Source organism: Taudactylus pleione, unplaced genomic scaffold (genome assembly GCF_031769625.1).
Source record: "Taudactylus pleione unplaced genomic scaffold, aTauple2 ptg000585l, whole genome shotgun sequence".
Classification (NCBI taxonomy): Eukaryota; Metazoa; Chordata; class Amphibia; order Anura; family Myobatrachidae; genus Taudactylus; species Taudactylus pleione.
This window is the reverse complement of record NW_028284987.1, coordinates 3,091,728-3,106,947: the sequence shown is the minus strand read 5'-3', so window position 1 is coordinate 3,106,947 and position 15,220 is coordinate 3,091,728. Positions and strand designations below refer to the sequence as shown.

Below are 15,220 nucleotides of genomic sequence, written 5' to 3'. Positions count from 1 at the left end.
CCATCGGCCATCAATGGTTACCATCGATTAGTCCATCGGTGGTTACCATAGATGGCACACAAACCATCTATGGTGAGCCATTGATGGTTTGCAGCCTGATGGCCAATGCCATGGTGGGGAACGGGGCCTCAGACCAATCACAACAAGGGGTGGGTCTTAGCAGGGGGCGGGGCTACGCTCCATCCCATCCAGGGGGGATTTTTTTAAAAAAATTTGCTCCTACTCGTCCATCTATGGCAAAGAACCATTCTCTGTCATTAATGGTAAAACTATTCGACATCGGCCACAAACCATCGATGATTTAGAATCATTAATGGTCAACGCCCATCCCTACTATAAACCCGCACATTAGTAAATATACCCCTAAGTTTGATCAATCTATATAGTCAGGTGATTTATTGCACATTTCCAATTTGCCATCAAAGAATCCCCTGTGAATTGCAGAAATGTAAACTTCTTAATGCCATTTCCAAGGACAGGGCCGATGAGCTCAGGCATCGTAGAACTAATGTACTACTGTGCATTTTGAAACTATAAACATTATAAGGGACAAGAACAGGCAAAGATGAATCTTGAAAACCTGGGTCCCAGTAAGTTAAAGTAAAGATAGATAGTGTGCTATTGGGATAGGCAGCCTCTGGCAGCAATGAAGTTAGCAATTTCAATGACAAAATCATAATTACCTCAGTGCAATATTTTTACACAGCTTGGAAATGTGAATATTTCTTGGTCACAGTTCAACTGATGTCATAATTAAATATCATCTTGGCAGTGTTAGAAAATAAATTAAGAATCTGCAGTCTTAGCAGTACTAAGCAGTTACTAACTGAGTATGTCTTTGGACTGATTTTGTAATAACTGAAGTCTTAATTGTGGCACGCAAAATAAACTAAGTGATAAAAGTTATATATGAAATGCCAAAATGTAATTATATTGCACAATGCCTATTTCTTTGTCTCTGTTTAAAATTAAGCTACAACACCATCAAAGTGGTAGGTGTAATACTATGACGCGAGGCCAGGCCCCCATGACTCGCGGCACGCCCCCTTGAAACTAAACCATGCCCCCTTCCTGCACAGGGCGGACTGCCAGCCCCAGTCCGTTCCTGACTATGAACGTATATTTATAATGGGATACAGATATGCCCAGCTGCATCCTTTGTATTTTCCATAACCAGTACCTGACTCTTTCTATCGAGGGTGTAATGCCACAACCGGGCAACCCTTTCACCAGGTCCCCTGGCCAAAGCTTTACACCTCACCGCTACTCAGCCCAGGCCGGGGATCCATGGGGAGGTGGGGACTCCCCCAATAAAGGGGTTCCCCCTCTCCAGGGCACCCCAGGCCTGGGCTGATAGCCTGGGGCTATCCCCGGCACCCCGGTGGGTGCCGGGTTGATAGTGTAAATGTATGTATAAAAAATAGAATTAATAATTTTGTCTTTTGCTGGAGAACTACAAGTCCCAGCGGGCCTCCCCCACATGCTGGTACGTAGAGAACCACAAGCATCAGCATGCGGGGCATTAAGGATTGTAGTTCTCACAGTGAGGTGAACAAGCCTGTACCCAGGCGAAACGCGCATCCTCGCTCATTCCATCTGCCACACGACATGTGGAGGTTCAGTTGATTTGGAACTGGAACCTGCTGGTATCGTATATATATGGCTCTGCTGACACAGTGCATGTTTCAGCAATTTTTCTTCTTATCACCGATGAGTCACTTATTTGACTCATTGATTTATATACCGTTAAGGGCTCATGTGGGAGATCGCATATGGGGATTCATAAAACAGCTGTTATTTTATAAAATCATTGCCAGACTTACTGCTGACCACAGCTTTTTAGGTTAATACCTTGTGCATGATGTATTTGGACATGCACATTGAATATTGCGCATAATTTAATAGAATCTTGGTCAGCTGATTTCCCCCTTTTTCCTCTCCCCTATGTTTGTATCATATATGTGTCCGATTGTTAGAGGCTTTCTCTGATGTTTAAAAGTGATTATTGTTAATTCTTTGATCATCTTGAAGCGTAATAAGAAACAGAGAGTTATTTGACCTTATATGACCTGAGAGAGAGAGTTATTTGACCTGGATATGGTTGAAAAAAGAACTTAATGTTATGGGTCAATGTTCCGCTTTCTTGTTAGGAAATGCCTCTCTTTGGTACTCATATTAACACTACTCATAGTTGTCACTGCTTGCAATTATGCAATATGCAAATGTGATGTGTTTAACCTTTAAACCATATTACGACCGGCGGTGACACTATGAGTTGATACAATTGCACAGTACTATGCATATGAGTCATATGATTATTTTGTTAATTCTAACTGTGATTAAGTGGTGATAATTGATGTATTATTTTCTCTTACCAGCATTGATCATTAATATGTAACATATTTGATTTATTTTATGATCCCTAAATAAATAAATAATTATCACATACAGGGGTGATTTTGTTCCTGTGAATTATCAGGATTACTGGGGATCACATATTGATGGTTTTTCTAATGCATGATAATTTATGACATTCTTCTATCCCATGAATAAGGTATGCACATGCATCACTTTTCTCAACATATTTGTGTACTACTAACCGGACTCTCCAGTGAGTGACAGTCCTACACTTTTTCATGTCAATCTGTGGAAACCATGTGTAAGGGGACATCTACCTTTACCGAATGAAACACACCTACAGCCATACTTATCTGAACCTGCCCAATCTCGTCTGATCTTGGAAGCGATACAGTAATAGGCCTGGCTAGTACTTGGATGGGAGACCTCCTAGGAATACCAGGTGCCGTAGGTTAATTCCCATTCGGAAGAATAGGATAAACACTTGGCACAGACATTGCATGAATTTTTGTATATGAATATATACCATCAATTTATGGATTGAAGAAAAGATCATATGCATCTTATTTTGTGAAATGCAGATTGGATTTATTCTATTATTTTTGCCTATTAACTTGGATGATAGCTCTTATATCCGAGCTTTTGATTCATGTATGTTTGTATTTATATTTATGTAAATGTACCTCTCTTATTTTATGCAAGCTTAATAAAAGTTAATTTTTATGTGAAATTTGAAACATGTTATTTCATAAGAGTGCCCCAACAAAGAGCCTTTCTTCTCTTTCTTTGTGTCCATAAATGTAGGATACTTCTAAAACCCTTAGTAAAACCTAATAACGAGGATAAAACCAATAAAATACAGTATCTTAAAACAATATTGTAGAAAAGGAATGAGTTAAAAAATAATAAAAGAAAGGGGATAAGTTAAAAAATATTTTAATAAATAATATAGGGGTGTAATCACATTACAGAAATGGAGCTATTTCATAATAATCATTTAAATATATATACACGCACACACTCTATGTATAGCATACAGTGTAAGAAATATATATATGTATACACACTATATACAATTTGCAGTGTAGTGTGTGTGTATGTGTGTATGTATATATATATATATACTGTATATATATATATACACAAATATATATATATATATATATATATATATGTATATATACTAGTAAATAACTGAAACAGAACATTAAAAAAAATCTCTAAGTGGCACTCACAGGTGGAGTATAGCTTTTTCACAGTCTCTGAGGCTCAGGTTGCAGGACGTTGCATCCCCAATGAGCAGAGGCAGCAGCCACCAGTTCACATCACCCGGCCGGGCTGCATTCACGAAGAGCAGGTCCTGGCATAGCCTGCTTTTATGCTCATGAGTGGTCGCGGCTAGAGGTAGTGGTCGCGGCTGGCCGCGGGCGGCAGCACCTATGTGATGTCATGTTGTGTGACATCACATGACGTGGAGGAGGCCCCTAGACACTGCACTACATAGTACACAGGGATAGCTAGTAACCCACATTTTATTTGAATCGCGGGTGAACAGGGCCGGATTAAGGCTTGTGGGGGCCCCAGGGAAACTAGGTTGCGGGGGCCCCCTTCAAGCTACATAGCGCTGACCCCAGCCCAGCCGTGCCCCCAGTAGCAGTCCCCCCAGGAGTACCCCTAGTAGTGATCCCCCCTCTATGCTGTGTCCCCCAGTAGTGGTCCCAGCAGTGTGCAGTGCCCCCATTGTTATCCCCAGCAGTGCCCCTAGCAGTACCCCCCTCTAAACAGTGTCCCCTAGTAGTGGTCCCAGCAGTGTGCGGTGCCCCCAGTAGTACCCCCAGCAGTGCCCTTAGGAGTAGTCCGTCCCCCCCCAGCAGTGCCCTTAGGAATAGTCCCCCCACCAACAGTGCCCTTAGGAAAGGTCCCCCCCCAGCAGTGCCCTTAGGAATAGTCACTCACCCCCCCCCAGCAATTCCCTTAGGAATAGTCACTCACCCCCCCAGCAATGCCCTTAGGAATAGTCACTCCCCCCCCCCAGCAATGCCTTTAGGAATAGTCACTCCCCCCCCCCCAGCAATGCCCTTAGGAATAGTCACTTCCCCCACCCCACGGACACACACAGGAAAAAAAACAATCTCCACTTACCTTAATCCCCGTTCTGGCATCTGCTCCTCCATCCAGCGTCCTCCCGGGCCGGCCCGCTCTGCATGATGGGAGAAACGTCGACGTCTCTCCCATCAGCCACTGCGGGTGCCGGAAGACGGACGCTCCGGCAGTGGGCCGCGTCGCAGCAGCTGATGAGAGTCTGTCTGACTCTCATCGGCTGCTAAAACAAACACCCAGCTGCCGGCACCGGCGGCTGTGTGTTTGTGCTGTGTAGTGCGAACGGCACTTATGTGCCGTCCGCACTACCGCCCTGCCCCAAGCTGATGCAGCAGCACTGACTGTGCTGCTGCATGCAGCTGCAGAGCGCCCTCCTCCTGGGAACAGGTGCCGCCGGCACCTGTTCTCGGCAGGGTCACATTGACCCTGTGTGGGGGCCCTCTGTGTCTGGGGGCCCAGGGACGACCGCCCCTGTTGCCCCCCCCTTAATCCGGCCCTGCGGGTGAATAGAAGTGAGAGATGGGTGTTGGTCTGGCGGGGATTGAGTTGTCGGTGCCTTAGATAATGCTGGCACTAAGTTTACAGTCCTGTCTACAGCAACACAGTGGGCCTATTTTAATGGGATGGCCTGGAGCTGCAGCTCCACCCACCCCATTGTTAATCCGGCCCTGTTTGGCGAGTTGTGAGACAAACTTGGACCTTTAAATGTGCGAGAAGGTCAGAGTTTGTCTCGCACAAAAAACTCACACCCTATTACATCTCGCCCCTGGTGTATTACATATCCTGCACTTTGTATTAGGCAGACTATAGCTTGTTATGTGCTAATTATTTATGCCCTCTTCATAGGCTGGTCACACTTTAAACTGAAGCGTTTGGAAACCCCGCTCTAGAAATCCTGCTTTTGCCACTGATACTGTACACCTGTAAATCATACCTTCCAACTTTTCATCCTGCAAAGGAGGGACAGGTCGCGCGCCAAAGGCGTGTGCAGCCGAAAAGGGGGGCGTAGCTTAATTAAAAATGGGCGGAGCTTACAGAAAATTGGGCGGAGCCTTGCGGCTTCCCCCGTTTTCGTCACTTTGGGGGCGTGCCCAGCAGTCTCCGAGACGCTGGGCAGCCACCAGGCTCTCCCTACATAAGAGAACAGATGCCATGCGCAGGGCATCTGTTCTCCTACTGCACACCCCCCCACCGCGGGACACTGTGGCCTACGGGCGGGACAGCCCCAGAAAAACGGGACTGTCCCGCTGGAAGCGGGACAGTTGGGAGGTATGTGTAAATTAAGGTAACCTGCAAATATTTGCATATCTGCACACACTGACATTTTGCATTCGCACTGTCCCTGTTAACTGTAGATTTTGTTGCCATATTGTCATTTCAACCAATATTTGGGACTGCAGAAATTCACTAGTAAGTAGTGACATCTCTACGGTACAGGTGCAGGTGCACAAAGTTCCTCATATCTCAGTGATGTGTCTGCTTTTTAGTGCAGTAATAGGCTTCATTCTGATAATCATACTTACTGACTTTATAGTCCTCTTTTGTGGGAGCAGCCGCAGACCTGCTGCCGCAGGCCGGTTTGGGGGACGTAATTAAGCCCCACCTATTTCTTTGGTAAAGCCTACGATTCGCAGGACCGTGAGGAGGGTGCGGAGCTAAGTTACACAAATTGCTCTGTTTAGCACCGTCCTCGCTCACCTGTGAATACCCCATTAAATGTCCCCATCCTGTCCGCTTCACTAGGAAGTGGGCAAGATGCAGGAGATCTGCCTACACTTCCCTGGGGTGCGGGGAGCTGTTCGAAAAATCAGGAACCTCCCGCGACGTCTGAGACTGTAGGCAAGTTCCACCTTACACCATACTTGCCAACCAGGGCCGGATTAACAATGGGGCGGGTGGAGCTGCAGCTCCAAGCCATCCCATAAAAATAGGCCCACAAGACCTACTGCAATACAGGCTGCGCTGACAGGAAAAAAAAAAAGTTTATACTGTCACCACTACAGCGTTCCGACTCCCCATCCATTCTGCTGTCAGAGCATCATCTCCCATTCTACCCCCGAAGCCCCGCATACCATCGGGCCTGCTCGTAGCTCCGCCCCCAGATAGTCTAAAACTCCGCCCCCAGGCTGGCTGGCAGTCTATTCTGAGGTGCACTAAGCTCCGCCCATGAATCGCATTAAACCCCGCCTCCTTATGCTGTATACTCCGGGATGCCCAAGCTCTGCCTGCTCCTGTGTTTTATAAAGCCCCGCGCCATGAACACCTGAGCTCATTCAGTAGCCGTACTTCCGGTCACGTGACCGGAAGTGCGGCTACTGAATGAGCTCAGGTGTTCATGGCGCCAATTAGGGGTAAGTTGAAATGTATAAATACGTTGTTTGTATGTTATGTATTATCTTGTTGTCCTGAGGAAGGGGCGGAAGACCCCGAAACGTCGACTGAATAAAGTCCCTTAGTTGAGGGTTTCACGTATTCTACCAGTCTCCGAGTGCCACCTATGATTTTGTGTGCATTGTGCATTGGGGGTGCTGTCCTCCTGGAGGGCACCGGAGCAAGGTTGGACTGCTAGTCCGGATACACGGAGTGAGTGAGTGCCGGAGTGTTGTGTCTCTCTCTCTCTCTATATATATATATATATATATATATATATATGTGTGTGTGTGTCTGTGTATACTGTGTGTGTGTGTATATATATATATATATATATATATATATATATATGTGTGTGTGTGTGTGTGTGTGTATAATGTGTGTGTGTATACAATATAGGAATATAGGAATCGGTATGATATACCGCCGGAAGGGATGCCACCGGTCAGAAGACCGACATCGACATTCCCGATCTTCAAAATCCCGACAGGGACCAGTAAGTACCCTAACCCTCCTCCTCTCCCCCGCTAACTCTTCCCCCAGTGGTGCATGACCCTAACCTAACCCCAGTGGTGCCATACCGTAACCCTCCCTGTGATGCTTAAACCTAACCTTTCCCCCCTCCCACAGCTAAGTGCTAACCAGCCCCGCTATACTCACATTCAGCATCCTGGCTGACGGAATTCTGGCGTCGGGATATCACCTCCTGTCGGTATTCCGGCGCCGGTCTTGTAGCCGGGTAGTGGCATTCCGGTATCTCGGGACATCTTCAGCTGGGATGCTGCAGGTCAGGATTATAACTACATCCCACTGGATTAAGGTGTATAGGGGCCCCAGAAAGTTGGTTTATGAAGGACCCCTAAGATTACCCCCCCTCCATTGTGCTCACCATCCCATCCCTTCTGCTGTCTGTCCAGTTTGCACTGTGCTCTGCAGTTCTCCGTCACATGCTGCTCCTCCGAGTCCCAGCTGTACTGCATGGTCGTGCTGTATGTGTGTGCATCCGGTTGGATCCTTCCCAAGGGGGAGCGTACCGATAAGAAGCCCATAGGCTTGTATTGGGTAACGCCACCTGAAGATGGCATTACCCATCGAGCTTTGTACATATAGGGAATGTGGTAAAAACTTAATTTTCAGGGTTTTACCGCATTATCCCCATTAGTACATCCCGCCCTACCTGTTCTATTAGCATTATCTCAGGATGGCAATAACAGATTACATTAAAATAAAAAATATATATATTTTTTATGTGTTTTTTTTTTTACATTTTAAATATTTTTTTATTTTAAACTTTATTTTTTTTTAATTAACAAAATGTAAAGCCCAACCCAACTCACGCATGCACAGCTGCAGAGCAGTAAGGTAGCCCTTACTGCCCTAGTCCAGTATTATCATTACAGATATTTTTCTTTTTTTAAAGGAACAGCTAAAGAAGGCATTTCATTTATTAATATACGATAGTGACTAAGGATGTGGGATGAATACTTATAGAAATATGACAATGATCAGTGAACAATTTAGATTTTTTTTCTTTTTCAATTGCAACTACAGGTTGAGTCTCCCATATCCAAATATTCCGAAATACGGAATATTCCGAAATACGGAATAATTTTGTCATGACTGAGATAATGAAACCTTTAATTTTTGATGGTTTAATGTACACAAACTTTGTCTAAGGCACAAATTATTACAAATATTGTATAAAATAACCTTCAGGCTGTGTGTATAAGGTGTATATGAAACAAAAATGAATTTAATTTCTGTACACAAACATTCTGTGTGTATATTGGGGTCCCATTCTCAAGATATTTCATTATAATATCCAATTATTCCAAAATACGGAATATTCCGTTATCCAAAATGCCCCTGGTCCCAAGCATTTTGGATATGGGAGACTCAACCTGTATTCTAAAGGTGCGTACACACGGGACGATTTTCACCCCGAATTAAATCGTCCTGTGTGTCCCTGGCAGGGGTGTGCTCAGTGTCGTTATCGACACTGAGCACAAACACTGAACGAAATCAAGAACGATTTCGTTCAGTCCCGGGCTCCCTCCCTCATCCCTGAACATGTTCAACCTGACAATATCGTCAGCTTGGACAGGAGGTTCGGTCGATGAACGGCAACTACCAACTACAAACGGAAGCGCACATTGGTAGTTGCTGTTCATCGTTTTGGGGCTGAAACTGGTCGATTTTTTGGACGACTGAACAATAACGAAATCGTTATCGTTCAGTCATCCAAAAAATCGACCCGTGTGTACGCACCTTAACACTTAATAAAAGACAGAGAATAGAGTTCATACCATTTCACACAGAAAGCAACTTTTTCTTGTAATTGCTCCACTATAGCCACACCCATGGCACAGGCAACACCCCCTGTGCAGACCACACCCACACCACACAGGTCATGCCCCCACATCACTAGTTACACCACTGCAGCGACTGTCACACCCCCTGCAGCGGCACGCAATAGGCCCTTCATAAATTTCAGCTCCAGGCCCATGTGGACGTTAATCTGGCACTGTTGGCAACTCTCCCTCATTGTCAGAGAGACTTCCTGAAATAGCAGCAATCTCCCTGTCTCCCCGAAGAGTCCAGCAATCTCCCTCATTTCACCTTACCCCCATTATGACACTGTTATATAAAATAAAAATCAGAGAGATATACATTCAAATGGGATCATTAGTATCATTTCCTTGCATTGGTTGTAAGGCACAATGATCCCTATGGCTACATGTATTTTCTGAGAAGTATCAGTGTGTTTTCATCAACAAGTAGATCTTACTGACTGCTTTGGGGCTCATTTACATGTGGATGTAAATCAATTTTATGACAGGCCTCTCAGATGTAGCAGTACACGCCCACTTTACCGCCGCGCTCTTAGGTGCTGCTATCACAATCTCCCTGACATGCTTTTTCAAAAGTAGGCAAGTATGCCTACTCTCTAAATGCTGAGCACAGTAACAATATGATAATTCCATGTAGTTTATACACAGAGACATTGCCAACACCGCCTGGTACGTGGTAAGTGAACGACCCAGTACACGTCATTCTGACAAGAGCTGGATTCATTTTGCTGTGACATTGCCTGTAGGCTGTACAATTACACAAAATTGGTTTCAGCAACACAACACACAGTTTGTCCCTCTTTGTGCTGACACTGACACACTAATAATAATGCATAAAACAATACATGACATGCTGTCTTTGTTTTAAATGAAACCAACACCACCCACACATGTTTTTGTACATTGCAATAATCACAGAATAAGAACAGATTAATGAGGCTTATTACCAGTTCTCTATATTACAAGTTCTTTATGTGTTGGAACTTGTCCAGACAAGCACTTATTAACCTTTTCTTATGTGACATTTCACACAACATGGGGTCAGAAGAGAACCACAACCACATGGACAATTGTGATGACTTAAGGACCAGTGATAACTATACTTATATGAGCATGTGGTTCACATGGACAGCAACTACAAATGCAGCACTGACAGAGAGGAAAGGAAATTAATTGTGGTGTTTCCTAAGACTTTGAGACATATTTATTAATATATGCCTTCTGCCGTCTATTTACTGCAATTCACGGCAATAAGGAACCCTTATTGGCCTGAATGACTTATTGTCCTGAATGGCAAGGATTTGGTGATCAGTAGAAGTGAAGTAATTGCATCAGCGATCACTTTACTTTCTGCTTCGGAAAGCTACTGTGCATGTTCCGACATCTGGTGGCACATTTACGAGCGGGCAGCAGCTGGGAGGAAACCTATGGATTCCTTTCCCGATAAATTCTGCAAATGTAACCAATAGGCTACAATGGGCTAATGCCATCTAAAATATGGCGTTAGCTGCCAGGGCCAAACTCCAGAATGCTTCGTAGCCCACAGGCCATCTGAATAAGCCTCAGCTTACTCAGAATGACTGGTGAAACTTCTCAGCCGAGCCAGGAAGTTTTCGTCAGAAGACGCAGACACTGACCTGGTCATGTCTACAAAATGGGAAGACTCCCCCATTTTGTAGAATGCTCCCAATCACCGGCCCCGCTCCACTGCCAAAACACCACAGCACGTCACAGAGGGAGGTCTGCACATGCACAGGATCATCGCAGGTCTCGCACAATCGGAATACTATGCCAACCATTAGGTTTGCATAGTATTCTGAATCAGGCCCCAGGTTCGTCCCATTGTAAATTACTGAACATAAATGCTTTTGAACATCGCAGCCTACATGCAAACTGATGCATGTAGCAAAGCCAGGCAAATGCTTACCAGATACTGGGCCTGATTCAGAGCCGGACGCTCTGAAAGAGCGCTCGCTCTGAATCAAGGCGTTTTTTTTTTTTTTTGGAGCGGCCTCCTGGTCAAGGCCATCGCGACCATCGGCTTGCGATGAGACCCTTGTGGTAGGGTATTGTTCATCGCAAGCCCCAGAGAGCTTTCGGCTCTAACAGAGCCGGAAGCTCTCCACTGACATCACTCGTGATGTCAGTGGGGCCGCCCCCAAACGGCAAGCGTTCCCTCGGGTACGCCTCCGTTTGAGCAACCACTCCCCCGGCCTGCCCACCAAAGGGGGCGAGCTGTCACTCAACATCGACAGCTCGCCCCCTTTGGTGCGAGTCCTGGAGCGACGGATTGCCCATCGCTAGCCAGGTCTCGCGCATACGCACGACGGAGCCGGCTCCATCGTGCGCATGCGCTGTGGGCCACTATCGACCCGGTTGCGCACTGTGTGTGCACAGGTTCATCACTAACATTATTTCTCCTTCATCCACTAGGGGACACTGGAGCCTCAGTACAATGGGGTATAGAAGTGGGTTAGCCGGGAGCTGGCACCTTTAATAAAAAAGTTGAATGGTTGCTAGCTCCTCCCCCTCTATACCCCCCCCCCCACGTCAGTCTAAAAATTGTGCCATGGGAGCTGGACCTTTGCTCCGAAAGGCACACTAGAACAAAAAAAAAAAATCTTCAATCAAATACAAATGAGGATACATATAGGCAGCCAACTGCCCCTGCCTGTCTGCACCGCTGGAGCTGCCGGGGAGACCTCACCGCTACTGCCTGCGGTCCGCGCTGAGGTCTCCAGCTACAGAGACCTCAGTCTCTGGGGAGCCCTAAACGCGCTGCATGCGGCTCTCGTCGCGGGCTTCCCCCAGCACAAACCCCGCCGCCGGCAGCCATGACAGGTACAAGGTCAGTGCGTCCTGGCTCCCCGACTAGCGGGAGAGCCAGGACTTAATCAGCCGGGTACATAGGAGCAGCATCCGCTTGCGCTGGAAAGCACCATAGCGGAGGGGGCAGAGCTTAAGTCCATCTTCTGCTCCTGCCTCCCAGCAACCCCAGCGTTTCTACAGTAGACGCTGGGGGCCATTTTAGAAGAAAGGGCTGCTCCTGGAGACTGCACTATATGGCAAAAAAGTCTAGTAAAAAGGTTTCTTTTTAAGGCTGTGTATAGCTCTATTAATAGAGCTGCATAGGGTGCAATCTCCCTCTCTGCCCCCCCCTTGATACTATGTGGTCTCTGGGCCTGATTCAGAGCCGGACGCTATTTGCGCTCGCTTGTTCAGAAAAAGGGGCCGGATATTTAAATTGAGCGCTCGCTCTTTGCGGTCTGAGCGAGCGAACGAAACATACGCTCGCTATTTTGTAAAGACGCCCCCTGGCCGCTCGCATCATACGTCATCTCCGCTATTTATTAGATTAATCGAGTACATCGAAAGGCATCTGAACTGCTCGCAGTGCTTGTGGTTGGATTTTCCTACCGCAATCATGCGAACAGTTCAGGCTAAGAGACAACCATGTGACATGGCCGATGACGCTGCTTTGTTAATTATGCACACCCTTAAAACGCCCGTTTTGACCATTTGGCACGCCTGCTTTTGGATCTCCATTCCCCGTTTTCAAGCACCTTCCCCTGTTACCACCCACAAACGCCTCATCCTGTCACTCAAATTAGTAGGCACTCGCAATTTTGCGAACACACGATTTCCGACTGCACTGGCTGGTTGGCGCATGCGCATTACGACCCATACGCATGCGCAGATGTGCGAACATTGCTCGAACGAGCGAACGAGCGGCCGCTTACGAGCGGCTCTGAATCAGGCCCACTGTACTGTCCCCTCACCTACTGTGTGTGTGGTGTGTGTGTGTGACAGAGTGCTGCAGCATAGCTTCCAAGGGATCTAAAGCTGCACAAAAATCCTTCTCATTCAAAAAATGTGCGGAGAAGTTCACACAAGAACAATCTAACTCTTCCCTGCTGTGTGACAAGTGTATGTCTCAGCTGCAGGCTGCTGACACACCATCACAACCGTTATGGTCTGATCAAATAACTTCTGTTATGACAAAACTGTCTGAAGAGCTTGAAGCAGCTCGCAGAGACAGGGAGGTGATCATAGAGACATCACCTGAACCAGATTTGGCAAGTTCTTTAGCCAAATCTGTGGAGGGACTTACTAAAGTTATGTCCCAGGCCCCCACTGCTGCCTCGTCATATAATATCCCCAGTAAGAGACTTATCCAGAATCCCTTACATTGGGATTATTCGGATGACGAGGAAGCGCAGGAACCAGAGGAGGGCAAGGTTCAAGAGGAGGTTCAGTTTCCTGATGAATCAGAACCTATATCACAGGGCGTAGATGCATTAATCACTGCAGTACGCCAGCCCTTACATATAGAGGACTCAGAGGTGACTTCTAAACCGTCTATTTTTGGTAAGAGATTTAGACAGGCTGTCACTTTCCCAGCTTCAGAGGAGTTGGATGATATCTTAACCTCAGCGTGGAAACACCACGATAAGAGGTTTCAAATCTCTAAGAAACTTTTATCCTATTGTCCATTTCAACCAGATAGTAGGAAATTATGCGAAACTCCCCCAGCAGTAGATCCCAACAGTATCCCGCCTTTCTAAAAAGACGGTGCTTCCTGTTCTGGGGGCTGTTTCCTTAAAGGAGTCCTCCGACAGAAAGCTGGAAAACACGCTAAAATCCATATATACAGTGGCAGGAGTATCACTGCGGCCAGCACTGGTTAGCTGTTGGGTAAATAAGGCTGTCGAAGCCTGGGCTACACAACTTGCAGAAGGTCTCAGGTCAGGAATGCAGACTGAAGATCTTATTCAGCTGGCTGAGCAGATTGCAGAATCAGCCGCTTTCCTTGGGGATGCTTCTAAGGACATATGTGGTCATTCTGCTAGATCTTCGGCTTTAGCTATATCAGCCAGAAGTGCCCTTTGGCTGCGTCAATGGCACGCAGATGCAGAGTACAAGAGAGCAGTAGAAGCTCTTCCTTTTACCGGGGAAGTTCTTTTCGGGACGGAGTTAGATAAGTGGATCTCACAGGCTACTGGTGGGAAATCCACTTACCTACCATCTGCGGCTCTCCCTCCTAGGCGACCTTCTGCAGGACCTTCCTTTCGGTCCTTTCGTCCCCCTGACAAGTTTAGAGGATGCTCCAGGGGAGCTTCGGCTTTCTCCTGAGGGTCTAGAGGCCATGGTAGCACTGCGATATCCTCTACATCCGGGTCCCAGCAGGACAAGATAGCAGCAAAGTCCTCCGCATGACTCCCTTTTCAGTTGGGGGATCACAGGGTGGGAGCTTGTCTTCTACACTTCAGGGAAGTGTGGATCAAGTCTTGCCAGGACGCCTGGGTCAGGGACATCATTACCCACGGTCTGAAGTTGGACTTCAGAATAGATCCGCCTTCTCGTTTTTTCACAACCGGTTTACTACTGGCATCAGAAAAATGAGAGGTTATTCTAGAAGCAATACAGAAGCTGTTATTGTCCCAGGTGGTAGTGAAGGCTCCGACCCATCAGAGAGGTCAGGGTTTTTATTCCAGCTTGTTTGTGGTGCCCAAGCCGGACGGCTCTATGAGACCCATTCTCAATCTCAGGGATCTAAACCCGTATCTTCGAACCTTCAAGTTCAAGATGGAGTCTCTCCAATCTGTTATAGCAGGACTCAAAAAAGACGAGTTTCTTGTGTCCCTAGACATAAAGGATGCCTACCTCCACATACCCATCTGGCTTCCTCATCAAGCATTTGTTCGATTTGCGGTCCTAGACTCGCATTTGCAATTTCAGGCCCTACCTTTCGGTCTTTCATCGGCACCAAGAGTGTTCACAAAGGTCATGGCCGTCATGATGGCTCTGCTGCGGCTTCAAGGGGTAGTCATTGTCCCATACCTAGACGACCTCCTGATCAAGGCGCCGTCAGTAGCTCGATTGTTAAGAAAAACATTCAATTAACCCAGAATCATCACGGGTGGATTCTAAATTTCCAAAAATCCTCCCTGACTCCGACACAACGTCTACTATTCCTGGGCATGATATTGGACATAGTGGAACAGAAGGTATTTCTGCCCCAGGACAAAGTCTCCTCCATT

The 15,220-nt window shown here is 46.6% G+C and overlaps 1 protein-coding gene and 1 pseudogene across 1 annotated transcript in view; one reads left to right on the top strand and one right to left on the bottom strand.

The window, feature by feature from the left end:
* The window catches only part of P2RX5 (purinergic receptor P2X 5), a 170,671-nt gene that overhangs the window by 108,743 nt on the left and 46,708 nt on the right, over positions 1–15,220 (bottom strand). The window lies entirely within an intron of this gene.
* Positions 2,694–2,812, top strand: LOC148481327 (5S ribosomal RNA; annotated as a pseudogene).